The sequence below is a fragment of the Penaeus chinensis genome, chromosome 24, assembly GCF_019202785.1.
Source record: "Penaeus chinensis breed Huanghai No. 1 chromosome 24, ASM1920278v2, whole genome shotgun sequence".
NCBI lineage: Eukaryota > Metazoa > Arthropoda > Malacostraca > Decapoda > Penaeidae > Penaeus > Penaeus chinensis.
In genome coordinates this window covers 21,492,653-21,502,652 of record NC_061842.1, presented here as the reverse complement: position 1 = coordinate 21,502,652, position 10,000 = coordinate 21,492,653, and the positions used below count along the sequence as shown (strand labels likewise).

Here is a 10,000-nt window from a genome sequence, read left to right as displayed (position 1 = left end):
ACGCACATGCAATTACACTCACACGCAATTACACCTACACGCAATTACACGCACACGCAAACTATCTTCGGCTCGTCCGCTGTGGCTAAGCTCTGTTTTCGCGCTGCATGCGAGCTCCCCTTTCGCCATCCAACTGATAGATATTTGATATGCAGCCTTGTTTACTGAACCAGAGTTGCGTTCGTGATTCGGGTTGCTGAATGACTCGCTCTCTGTGTGTCTGTTTTGTTGTATTTATGTCTGTGTTTGTCATTTTTTAATGAATAGTCATATTCCTTTAAGTTCTATTTATCATCGTTTTCGTCTTCTTTTTTATCGTCATATTATTCAAAAGTCCGCTTTGTCAGCTTTTGCAGTCTTGTGTCTGGTCATCGCCCTGTCTCTCTATTTATCTTTTTCTTCATCTCCTCTTCCTTCTCCCAGCTCTCTCTCTTTCCTATTCGTTCTCTTTCTCCTCCTCCTTTCTTTCCTTCTCCCCCCCCCCCTTGTTTCCATGTGAACAAATATCGAAAGCAACACAGAGAACGAACTTAAGAAAGAAAGATAGGAAAAAAAAAACACGAAAGAAAAAAAAAAAGAAAAAAAAAGGGGAAAATCACCGACTTGCCCAGACACATAATTCACAAAACCATCTCTTTCAACAAATCTCTTCTGGGTTCCATTTCCTCGGCGCCCATCACTCGCACAATTTATCTGCCGCCGCCCCTGTGACGCCGCTACACGTTATGCACTATAAATCACCATAGCTGCAGGACATTCACAATCCTCGATTGCTTGCACAATACGTCGATGCTTTAGAACCCTCATCCCCTCTTCCCTTCCCTCTTCCTTCTTCCCTTCTCTCTCCTCTCTTCTCTTTCTCCCTCTTTCCTCCTCTCTCCTTCCTTGTCACTCTTTCCTCCTCTATCCTCCCTTGTCCCCCTTCCCTCCTCTCTCCTCTCTCCTTCCTTTCTCCCTCTACCCTCCTCTCTCCTCTCTCCTCTCTCCTCCCTTCTTCCTTCTCCCTCTTCCCTCCTCTCTTCTCCCTCTCCCCTCCTCTTTCCTCTCTCCTCCCTTCTCCCTCTTCCCTCCTCTCTCCTCCCTTCTTCCTTCTCCCTCTTTCCTCCTCTCTCCTCCCTTCTCCCTCTCCCCTCCTCTCCCTCTTTCCTCATCCATCCTCCCTCCTCCCTTCGAATACAACTGTAGTTTATTACGATTTGTCTGCCATACGGTTGTCTGACGCATTAGCGATATTAACAATGACGTAATTTTAAAACATAAATATTACACATCTACTGGGGCTAAATTGACCCTCTCCCCCCCCCCCCCCCCCCCCCCTTCTCCATCCTCCGCTGCCTGGTCACTTGGTAAACGGCGGGATTTTCGTCCATATTTCCGACAGCAGCAAAAGGGTGATAATTGGATGGTGACAATGAAGCTTCTACGGCATAAAAAAAAACAAAACACCAACGATAAAAAAAAAATAATGCAAGAAAACAAGAAGAGTAATGAAAAACGATGGATAAAATGATGATAAAAGATAGTAGTTAAATGAAAATGATGATGATGTTAATAATAATAAAAAACGCTTATAACAATACCGATGATGATGATGATGATGATAATGATAATGATAATGATAATGATAATGATAATGATAATGGAGATGGAGATGGAGATGGAGATGGAGATGGAGATGGAGATGGAGATGGAGATGGAGATGGAGATGGAGATGAAGATGAAGATGAAGATGAAGATAATAATCGCAGTAGTAATAGTACAAACAGTACCAATAATAACACCATAAAAACGCCGAAAATAACAACAGCACCACAACCCAAAATAACAACCAAAAATAAAGGACAATTAGAGACAACGAACACCCAAAATAAAGGCGCCCACATCAAAATCTACGCCGTTTCCCCGAACCCGCGACGCGAGCCGTTCCCCGGATGTCGCCGCCGCCCGCCGCCCTCAGTTCGACTCCGACGCCCGTGAGGTGCGGAGGTCAGCTACAGGGGGGAGGGAGGGGGTGCTCAAGCGTTTTTCGTGACTTGCATGAGATGATGTAGGATTTCTAAGGAGCTTTTTTTTTTTTATCTCGTGTTTTTTTATGATTTTTTGTTTTTTGTCTCTCTCTCTCTCTCTCTCTCTCTCTCTCTCTCTCTCTCTCTCTCTCTCTCTCTCTCTCTCTCTCTATATATATATATATATATATATATATCTCTCTCTATCTCTCTCTCTATCTCCCTCTCTCTCTGCACTAAGCTAAACTAAACAACATTTAATTCTCAAAAAAGAAGAAAAAAAAAGAAAGAAAAACAATTGCCATCCATAACAATCGAGCTGCACTCTCTCAAGCTCACCCTTGAACCCCGGGCGATATAGTGAACTCCCCCCCCCCCCTCTCCCCCTTATCCTTTTGGAACTCCAACTCCAACTTCTTCCTCCAATCCTTCTCTCATCCTTCCTTAAATTCGCTCCGTCTCTCTCTCTCTCTCTCTCTCTCTCTCTCTCTCTCTCTCTCTCTCTCTCTCTCTCTCTCTCTCTCTCTCTCTCTCTCTCTCTCTCTCCCACCCTCTTCCTCTGTGTTTTATTCATCTTTCATTAATTCCTCTATTCCTCTTCTGTTCCACTTCTCGTATCCCCCCTCCCCTTCCACCTTCTCCACCTTCATTTTCCTAACACTCTTCTTTTCCTCCTCCTCTTCTACCTCCCTCCACCACACGCTTTTCTTCCTTCCACCTTTTTCACTTCCACTTCCTCCTTAATCGTTCCATCTTCGCCCCCTTTTACTCCACTTCTTCTTCTTCTTCTTCTTCTTCTTCTTCTTCTTCTTCTTCTTCTTCTTCTTCTTCTTCTTCTTCTTCTTCTTCTTTTCTTCTTCTTCGCCCCTCCCCCCCACCCACCTCCTGGCCCTTATCACGTTGCCATGGGAACTTTCCGCGAGCAGCTTACCAGATCGGCGGTTCGCGAACGACTGTTTTTATATATCCTGCCCATCAGAACGCCACTCCCCCCCCCCTCTCCACTCTCCACTCTCCCCTCTCCACTCTCCCCCTCCCCCACCACACTCTCCCCCACCCCGCCAACCGTGGTCCGTGTACCTCCTTCCCCCGCCCCTTCCTTCTCTCTTTTACTCAAGTTAAATCACTTCTTTCTATTTTTAATTCTCGTTCGCTCTCTTAATTTTCTCTTTCTTTTTTCCTTTCCTCTTTTTCTTTCTTTCTCTTCTCCCAGTTATCCTCTTCCTCTTCCTCTCCCTCTCCCTCTCCCTCTCCCTCTCCCTCTCCCTCTCTCCCTCCCTCCTTCCCTATCTCTCTCTCTCTCTCTCTCTCTCTCTCTCTCTCTCTCTCTCTCTCTCTCTCTCTCTCTCTCTCTCTCTCTCTTTTATACCCTGGCGACTTCCAAAAGATTCTCGAGCCAGATATTTACAGTCCCCGGAGAAATATTGGTCGAGACATGGAGCGCTCGGGACGAAAGGACGGATGGAAGGAGAGGAGAGAGAGTTAGGGAGGGAGGGAGGGGAGGGGAGGGGAGGGAGGGAAGGAAGGAAGGGAGGGAGGGAGGGGAGGGGAAGGGAGGGGAGGGGAAGAAGGGAGGGGAAGGGAAGGAAGGGAGGGAGAGAGGGAGGGAGGAAGCGGGGAGGAAGGGACGGTGGGAGGGAGGAAAGGAGGGAAGGGGAGGGGAGGGGAGGGGAAGGGAGGGAAGGGGAAGAAGGGACGGTGGGAGGGAGGAAAGGAGGGAAGGAGGAAGGGGTGAAAAGAGGAAGGGGTGAGGAACGGAGGGAGGGAGGGCAGAGGAGTAAAGGGACGAATGGGGGAAGGGGATGGAGAGACGAGATAGAGGAGGGGAAGAAAAGGCCCTTCAGGTCCCTAGCTTGCTAGACCCCTGTTTCTTTCACCTCTCTCTCTCTCCCTCTCTCTCTCTCTCTCTCTCTCTCTCTCTCTCTCTCTCTCTCTCTCTCTCTCTCTCTCTCTCTCTCTCTCTCTCTCTCTCTCTCTCCTTCCCTCTCTCCCAATTTCCCTTCTCATCGTCCATCAACTATCCCATCTTAATCTAAATATGTAAGTAAGTATTAATTTGTCTGTCTATTTGTCAAACTTTCTGGCACCCTTTCTACATTCTGTCTTCATTTTTACGTAGACATGCTCGCCCTCTCGCTCTGTATAAGCGCGCGCGTGTGTGTGTGCATGTGTGTATGTGTGTATGTGTGTATGTGCATACGTGTGTGTGTGTGTGTGTGTGTGTGTGTGTGTGTGTGTGTGTGTGTGTGTGTGTGTGTGTGTGTGTGTGTGTGTGTGTGTGTGTGTGTGTGTTCGTGCGTGCGTGCGTGTGGGTATGCGTGTAAATATGCGTGTGCGCGTATGCGTGTGCGTGTATGCGTGTGCGCGTATGCGTGTGCGCGCGCGTGTATTTCCCTCAATCTTTTTTGGTCTATCTTCCTCTCCCCTTCTCCTCATCCTTAACTTTTTCACTCTTCACTTCCCCACTCAACTGTCTCGTTCTCTCTCTCTCTCTCTCCCTCTTCTTCTCCCCTCGCTCCTCCCCCTCTGACGTCACGAAAGACCAGAGACTAAAAATGAAAGGAAACGGAGAGGAATAATCCAAGAGAGAACAAAGGAAGGGGGAGGAGGAAGTTTAAGAGAATGAGGGAATAGCGCGCATAGTAAACAAGAACTAGGACAGGAGAACAAGGAATAAGAAATATTAATAGAACGTGTGCATGCAAGATATATAAAAATTATATATATAATAGAGATGTTCGATTAAAAAAAAAAAAAAATAAATAAGTATGATATAAGAACATTAAAGATATATGTAGAAAAAAGGTAAGAAATAATAATGACAAGAGAAATACGAAAATGACGAAAGATGGAAAATAATTTTGCAAAAGAAAATAATAAAAAAATAGTCAGTATAAAAATGAAACAAAGAAAGAAATAAAAAACGTAGCGAAATGTAAAAAAAATTAAGGAATGAGAACAAAAAGAAAAGCAAGAAAGAACAAGATAAGACATAATAACATAAAAAACACCAAAAAAAAAAAGGAAAAGAAAACAACAGCAAAACAGGAAAACAAAACAAAAAACAAAAACAAAAAACAACAACAACAAAACCACAAACACCGAAAAGAACGGAACAAAAACAAAGAAAACAAAAACAAAAACAAAAGAAAAACGAAGGAGAACAAGAAGAGGCTTCCCCGCCGTCGAGGTTTTCCCGCCAAGGCAACTGGAAGCAATATCCCCTTAGTCGTTTACCTGTTTCCTTTTTTTTTCTTTTTTTTTTTTCTTCTTTTTCTTTTTTCTTTGTCTCTTTTTTCTGTTTTATTTTCTCTCCCTTTTTTTCCTTTTTCTTTTTTTTTCATTTTTCTTTCGCTCTTTTTTTCTGTTTCTTTCTCTCTCCCTTTTTTTTCCTTTTTTCCCTTTTGCTTTTTTCATTCTCTCTTTTTTTTCTTCTTTTTCTGTTTCTTTCTCTCTCCCCTTTTTTTTTCCTTTGGGTATCCCCGCCCTCCATCGCCATGAAGATTGAACAGACGTGAACAAAACGCAGCGACATGCAAAACGCGTGAAGTGAACGCGTGAAGTGAGTTATGTGAAGTGTGGCTCTGTGATTCGGACTTGTGAAGTGACGGCGGGAAGGGCATTTGGGCATGGGAATCGAGGTGTGAAAATGGGAAGTATTAATCTGATGTGAACGTGTGTGTGAGTGTGTGTGTGTGTGTGTGTGTGTGTGTGTGTGTGTGTGTGTGTGTGTGTGTGTGTGTGTGTGTGTGTGTGTGTGCGAGGGGGGAGAGGAGGGGTATGTTCGCGTGTGTGTGTGTGCGAGGGGAGGGGGGGAGGGGTATGTTCGCGTGTGTTTGTGTGTGTGTGTGTGTGTGTGTGTGTGTGTGTGTGTGTGTGTGTGTGTGTGTGTGTGTGTGTGTGTGTGTGTGTGTGCGAGGGGGGAGAGGAGGGGTATGTTCGCGTGTGTGTGTGTGCGAGGGGAGGGGGGAGTTGGGGGGTTATGTTCGCGTGTGTGTGTGTGCGAAGGGGAGGGGGAGGAGGGTTATGTTCGCGTGTGTGTGTGTGTGAAGAGAGAAAGCGTTAATTCGTTTTGCATCCGGCGCCTTGGCACTTGATATTAAATGGATATTGCAATAATCACATTGCACCAGACTCGCACACTGGTCAGAGAACTTCATTTGTTCGCATCATTCCATCTATTCATGGCACTTAATTCTTTCACATCACATTATTCCTCCGTATTGTCTCTGTTGCATCATTCACGTTATTTTCTTTGTTTATATCACATAATTCCCTCACATCACTTGCCTTCGTTTTCATCATATAATTCCCCCACATCACATGTCTCACTTATATCACATAATTCCTTCACATCACTCGCCTCATTCTCATCCCGTCGGCGCCCTACCCCTTCCCCTCCCCCCTCCCCCTCCTCATCCCAACCCTTATCCATTCCAGGCTGGATGGATTGGGGTAGGGGGTGGGAGAGCGGTTGGTGGGGGGAGTGGAGGAGGAGGGGGGGGTCTCTCGCCGTCCCTTCGTGACCTCGAACCCTAAAATCGGGAATGAAAGAACGCCCTAACTTTCCTAGTTTATGCATTTTGAAATTCCTGCGGCGCACGATTCTCCTTGCGTTTAACGACCCTCTCTTTACACCCCCCGCCCCCCAACCCTTTTCTTTCCCTTCTTCCTCCTCCCCTTCCCCTTCTCTCTCTCTCTCCCTTTCTCCGTTCTCTCCCCTCCTCCTCCTTACTTTCCTTCCCTTCCCCCTCCTCTTCCTTCCTTCCCCCTCCTCTTCCTTTCCTTCCCCCTCCTTCTCCTCCTCCCCATTCTCTTTCTCCCTCCTTCTTATCCTCCCGTTTACCCTTCCTCCCCCCGTGTGTTGTAATTCATATACAGACATGTACGTACAGGGGTGTTGATATACAAACGAGATATGTAGATGCATACAGGGGCTTGTTTAAACACGTGTCTATATGTAGAGCAATTTATGTAGAAATGTGTACGCTTAATATACAGAAAGAGACAAAACACACACACACACACACACACACACACACACACACACACACACACACACACACACGCAAAACACCCTCTCATCAAGCCACGCGTTCCCGGCCCCTGTCATCAACGCTAGTGTTTGTGTGGCGTGTTCTGCGTTCCTGCGTCTGCAAAGTGCAAGTTTCTTTTTTCAGTAAGCTTTGGTGATGGTGAGCGTTATCAGTCATTCCTTTTAATTGTGTGTGTTTTTTTTTTCTTTTTTTTCTTTCTAATTTTCGAGTCGAATCGGCATTACCCTTGTTCGTAATCTGGCCCGAATCTAACCTTAAACTAACTCTTAATCAATTAAATCTAGCTTAAACCTCTCACATTCTAAACCCCAATTTTACCCCCCACCCTCCCCACCTCCGGTCTGCATCCAGAATTGAACCCCATCCCTCGTTCTAAGCTGAACTGAACCCCTTAATATACATATTCAATCGCTCCTTCCTTGTCCCATATATGCAATCCTGCAACATGAACCCGGGCAAGTGCAACACATCTCCCCTGCACCCTTGCAACACCAAAACTCCGACAGGGACAACACACCTCCCCCTCCAACCCTTTACCATCAAATCGGGCACAAGCAACACGTCTCCTCTGCAACCTTGCAACAACGAACATCCCATTGAACTCCCACGATCCCCGAAATTCACTCCCAGGAAGGCCCTTATGCAACGTCTGCAACGACATCGGCGGGTTCCTGGCATCATATGGGGGCCAACTTAGCTGCAGGAACAAGTTGCAATGAGGCAAAGTTCCGCGCAGGTTGCAAAGGGGAGACTCGGCTTAATGTTCCTAAAGTGCCTCGTTCCAAGATTTGGAATTTGAGGAAGAGGGGGGAGGAGGAGGAGGAGGAGGAGGAGGAGGAGGAGGAAGTAGAGAGGAGAGAGGAGGAGGAGGAAGAGGAGGAGGAGGAGGAGAGGAATGCGAGGAGGAGGAGGAGGAGGAGGAGGAGAGAGGAGAGAGGAGGAGGAGAAAGGAGAAAGGAGAGAGGAGAGAGGAGAGAGGAGGAAGTAGAGAGGAGAGAGGAGGAGGAGGAGGAGGAGGAGGAGGAGGAGGAGGAGGAGAGGAATGCGAGGAGGAGGAGGAAGAAGAGAGTAGAGAGGAGAGAGGAGGAGGAGGAGGAGGAGGGGGAGGAGGAGGGGGAGGAGGTGTAGAGGAATGACAATGGGAGAAGGGATGGTGGGGGGGGGTGGAGGGCGTGCGTGGGAAAAAAAACAAACTTACGAACAGATGATGGAATTGGAAGTGGAAGATAAAGAAAAAGGAAAGGAAGGAGATGAATGAAGCTGAAACTTAAGAAGGAAGGAATGAAAGACGAGACCGACGAAAAAAAAGAAAAGAATGGAAGAGGGGGAAGACACATGACATTATGACCCGAGGAAGAGGAAAGAACGAAGATGAGGAGAGAGGAAGAGAGAAGAGACAAGAAGGCGAAGGCGATGAAAGGAAGACAAAAAGAAAGAAAGAAAGAAGGCGAAGAAAGGAAGAAAGAAAGAAAGAAAGCGAAGAAAGAGAGAAAGAAAGAAAGAAAGAAGGCGAAGAAAAAAAGAAAGAAGGCGAACAAAGGAAGAAAGAAAGAAAGGGGAACAAAGGAAGAAAGAAAGAAAGGGTAGAAAGAAAGAAAGAAAGAAAGAAAGAAAGAAAGAAGGAGAAGAAGGAAAGAAAGCGAAGAAAGAAAGAAAGAGGAGGGGTAGGCAGGAGGCGGGAAGGACCGGGTCAGTCAGAGGGTGACTCACAGACCTGGCGATTTAGTGGCTCGTGCGCCTGGCAGGGACAACACCCTACGTCGCCTTCGGTCTCTTGTTGCGGAGAAGGAGGGGAGGGAGAGGGAGAGGGAGAGGGAGAGGGAGGGGGAGGGGGAGGGAGAGAGGGGGGGGGAGGGAGAGAGGGAGGGAGGGAGGTAAGGAGGGGGAGGGAGGGAGGGAGGGAAGGGGTGGGAGAGAGGGAGGGAGAGGAATGGGAGGGAAGGGAAGGGAAGGGAGGGGAGGGAGAGAGGGAGAGGAGGAAGAGAGGGAGGGAGGGGAATGGGAGGGAAGGGACGGGGAGGGAGGGGGGAAAAGGTGGGTGGAGGGAGGGAGGAGAGGTAGAGAGGGAAGCAATAGGAGGAAGGAAATGGGAGGGAAGGAGGTGGGAAAAGGGCGGGTAGAGGGAGAGAGGAAAAAAGGGAGGAGGAGGAAGGGGGGGCATGGGTGGGTAGAAGGAGGGAGGGAAGGAAAAGGAGGGAGGTTGGGAGATGGGATGAGGGGAATGGGAGAGAGGGGAAAGAGAGGGAAGAAGGTGGGGAAAAAGAAGGATGGAAAGAGGGGAAAGGGGGAGGAAGGGAAATAAGGGAAAGAGAAAGAGGGAGAAGAGGAGAAGAGAGAGAAAAGGATAAGAAACAGACAGACGAAAATCGGGAGGGAGTGATAAGTAAAACCAGAAGGAAAGTCTATCTTACCCTTTTGTATCGCAGAAAAAAAAACACAAACAAACAAAAAGAAAAAAAAAAGGAGATATAGATTCTCAACATGTCTGACACCGCCACGAAAGGAGTTCCAAGCCAATCTACTTTAAGCTCCAAGCACCAGAATATTCTTCCAGTGGTCGCTGTGGTCGTGACACCGAGGGGCTTGCAAGACACTGAGTTGCAGGGGAAGGGGCAGCGGTAGGGGGTAGGGGTAGCGGTAGGGGGTAGGGGTAGTGTGTAGGTACGTGTGAGGGGGAAGGGGTAGCGGTAGGGGGTAGGGGTAGTGTGTTGGTACGTGTGAGGGGGAAGGGGTAGCGGTAGGGGGTAGTGGTAGTGTGTGGGTACGTGTGAGGGGTGTGTGTGTGTGTGTGTGGGTACGTGTGTGTGGGGGGGGGGGGGGGATTAGGTACGTGCTATTGTAAGAGCAGATATAGGAGGGAGGGGGGGTGCAGGGATGGAAGGGAGGGAAGGGTCAAAGGAAGGTCATTGTCAGAGGATACAAGGCCAAGGGTCACTC

The 10,000-nt window shown here is 47.7% G+C and overlaps 1 protein-coding gene across 2 annotated transcripts in view; it reads right to left on the bottom strand.

The window, feature by feature from the left end:
• LOC125038086 (transmembrane protein 47-like) overlaps positions 1-10,000 on the bottom strand; it is a 415,038-nt gene that overhangs the window by 19,768 nt on the left and 385,270 nt on the right. The window lies entirely within an intron of this gene.